The sequence below is a fragment of the Pseudophryne corroboree genome, chromosome 2 (assembly GCF_028390025.1).
Source record: "Pseudophryne corroboree isolate aPseCor3 chromosome 2, aPseCor3.hap2, whole genome shotgun sequence".
Taxonomy (NCBI): domain Eukaryota; kingdom Metazoa; phylum Chordata; class Amphibia; order Anura; family Myobatrachidae; genus Pseudophryne; species Pseudophryne corroboree.
The window spans coordinates 898,879,027-898,882,587 of NC_086445.1; the positions used below are offsets into that span (position 1 = coordinate 898,879,027).

Below are 3,561 nucleotides of genomic sequence, written 5' to 3' on the forward strand. Positions count from 1 at the left end.
CTGGATCAACAAACAAAATACCGTTAGCTTGCGCTCATTAGCAGCAACTCTTGGAGGAACCTCTGTTAGTAGGGACCAATACAATACATACACAAAAAAACAATACCAGAGTGTGCTAGTATATTTAGTATAGTGAAGTTGTATTATGTTCAATTCTCAATCATCCACACTTGAATAACCATATAACAATTCTTCTTGAAGAGTAAATATGCACAGTTCGTCTTATTCTGACAATTATAGTCCAATAATGGTCCAGAAGGTAATTCTGTAGGACAGTGGTTTCCAATCGCGGTCCTCAAGTACCCCCAACAGTTCATGTTTTCCAGGTCTCCACACAGGATTGCAAGTGAAATAATTAGCTCCACCTGTGGGTCTTTTAAAATGTGTCAGTGAGTAATAAATATACCTGTTCAACTGCTAGATGACCTGGAAAACATGAACTGTTGGGGGTACTTGAGGACCGAGGTTGGGAACCACTGCTGCAGGAGATACCCTCTCACCAGAAAAATCACCCAAAGAAAGGGCCAAATGGCCAGTCAGTAAAAGATACCAAATGTTGTTGTTTTTTAAAACATTTTTTTTAATTAATCTTTTAAAATAATGATTTTACATACATCAATAAAATCAGTATGCCACAACCAAGTGTGTTATAATGGCCTTCCTCCACCTTGTTCAGGTGGGAGCTCATGGAATGATCCTCACCAAATTGGACAACAGACTTTTAGCTGTTAAAATCCTACGTGGTTTTTCCTGAGGAGTTCTTCAGGGGTAGGTACTGTATCTACGAGCATCAGAAAGGTAAGTACAGAGTAATCTTCAATGTAGTTTTGCCCAATGGATGGCTTTATCTCTCCAACAAGAAAATCAGATTTGTTAAAGAAGTATTTGTCCAGAACTGTCAATATCCCGCTTATGGGTCTTTATCCCAGATATTATAAGTGGAGTGGGGCTTCTGTGAACTCGATATAGCTTAGTAAGTGGAGATTGCCCAGATATAGAAGTTTTGAAAGTTGTCATATAACTGCTTAATCTGTGTATAAACTTGAAGTGGAACCCCCAGTGGACCTTAAAGAGGGCTGCTGGTCCTTTTCCTATGTGAATGCAGCAAAGCTGTTAACTAGTCTCAAGCTCCAGAACAATCGAGATGTAGGGTGTATAGATGAACAAACCATGTCTGCCATATATACCCTGAGACTATGGTCATGTGATATCCAATCAGCAACCTTCTATCATAAACACTATTCCATCCATATACAGTATATTTGTATGTCAGTACAAGATTTTATACCATATACTGTAGGTAACATAACAATTTCACAAGCAGACATACAAAGAATATATAAACATAACCCATTATAACATAAAAATCATAAATTGTATGGATCTAACTTATGGACCGGATATATACGGGTTAACACTAGTATTCATATGCATGGCAAATAAAATTCCTCCACCGGATCACAAGGTTGTTAATTTTTAGTCTGTTAAATTGTCAGATTTATAACCATAATTTCCATTTGTCCAGTGATCTAACTGGTTCCCAGTTGTACATTTTTTGAAGAAAAAGAGAGACACTGTGTTGGGGCACTCATTGTGTAATATAAATTGTGTTAAAACTTAACTTTTATTAAGATTTATCTTAAAATATTAAGGAACAGGGAAATGCTCACATAGGGATTTGATTACCCAGTGTGAGCACAGGTTATGTTCCCATTAAGAAATCGAATACACCTGGGTGAAAATATAAACAAAAGAACATTCAGTAAATGGAAGTGCTTATTTCATCAATTATTCAAACAAAATTTCTTATAATGATACACTTCTTTGTGATAGCTCTCTTGGTATGTATAATACTGAGGAAAAATAATTTCTAAGTAATATTGATAAATACCTCCATTCTTAGTACATATGATAGCTTTTTGGTATATAAAGTTTGGGCAGAGATAATTTTTTCATATTGCTGATCAATATCTAGGTTTGTAATGCTGAGTAAGATTTTTCTCTTCGTATACTCGATAGGAGATAGGATAGTGCTGGAAAAAGTAAGAAGAATAGAGGTAGGGCCAATGCTTTCTCCACCACTTCTGCTGTTTGAGGGTGTTTTTATATATATATATATATATATATATATATATAGATATATAGATAGATAGATATATATATAGATAGATAGATATAATCTACTGCACCTGATATTCCAAGGTAGTCACCCACCTTGTACTAATCAGGCCTATCACTGCTTTGCTTCCAAGATCAGACGGATTTAGGGGTGTCCAGTGAGGTGTGGCAGTAGTAATAGTCCAACAAATGAGAGAGTATGTGGTTGTGGCTTAATTACCAAAGTGAGAACTTCTGCTGTCTTATTGTTATGCCCCAAATCCCTGTTACTGATGCATTGCAGGGAAATTGATATCAGGCATGGGATGAGAGAGTTCTCGAATAGATAGAGATAGGCAGAGAGTACCCCTACTTCTGCTGTCCACTGCCATATATGATTATAGCGGACAGTGAATGAGAGAGATGGGGTACAGAAAAATAGTTTATGGAAATTAGAATTCTATTGATATTTCTCTGACGTCCTAGTGGATGCTGGGAACTCCGTAAGGACCATGGGGAATAGCGGCTCCGCAGGAGACTGGGCACAACTAAAGAAAGCTTTAGGACTACCTGGTGTGCACTGGCTCCTCCCACTATGACCCTCCTCCAGACCTCAGTTAGAATTGTGAGCCCGGCTGAGCTGGATGCACACTAGGGGCTCTCCTGAGCTCCTAGAAAAATAAAGTATATTTTAGGTTTTTTATTTTCAGTGAGATCTGCTGGCAACAGACTCACTGCTACGAGGGACTTAGGGGAGAGAAGCGAACCTACCTGCTTTCAGCTAGCTTGGGCTTCTTAGGCTACTGGACACCATTAGCTCCAGAGGGATCGAACACTGGGCCCGTCCATGATCGTCCGGAGCCGCGCCGCCGTCCCCCTTGCAGAGCCAGAAGCAAGATGATCTTCCTCAAAATCGGCGGCTGAAGACTCCGGTCTTCATTAAGGTAGCGCACAGCACTGCAGCTGTGCGCCATTGCTCCCTGTGCACACCACACACTCCGGTCACTATGGGTGCAGGGCGCTGGGGGGGGGGGGGGGGGCGCCCTGGGCAGCAATTTGAGTACATTACAGGTGGCAAACACACATAATATAGCTTACTAGGCTATATATGTGTAAAATACCCCTGCCACATTAATTTAATAAAAGCGGGAGAAGTCCGCCGAAAAAGGGGCGGGGCTATCTCCCTCAGCACACTGGCGCCATTTCCTCTCACAGCTCCGCTGGAAGGATCGCTCCCAGTCTCTCCCCTGCAGTTTCAGACTACATAAGGGTAAAAAAGAGAGGGGGGGCACTAAATTTAGGCGCAATTCTGTGTAATAAGCAGCTATAAGGGAAATCACTGTGAGTAGTGTAAATCCCGGCATTATATAGCGCTCTGGTGTGTGCTGGCATACTCTCTCTCTGTCTCCCCAAAGGGCTTTGTGGGGTCCTGTCCTCAGTCAGAGCATTCCCTGTGTGTGTGCG

At 40.9% G+C, this 3,561-nt stretch overlaps 1 pseudogene; it reads right to left on the reverse strand.

The window, feature by feature from the left end:
- Window positions 1-2,177: 2,177 nt before the first annotated feature.
- LOC135052580 (5S ribosomal RNA) lies at window positions 2,178-2,295 on the reverse strand (annotated as a pseudogene).
- Window positions 2,296-3,561: the final 1,266 nt, after the last annotated feature.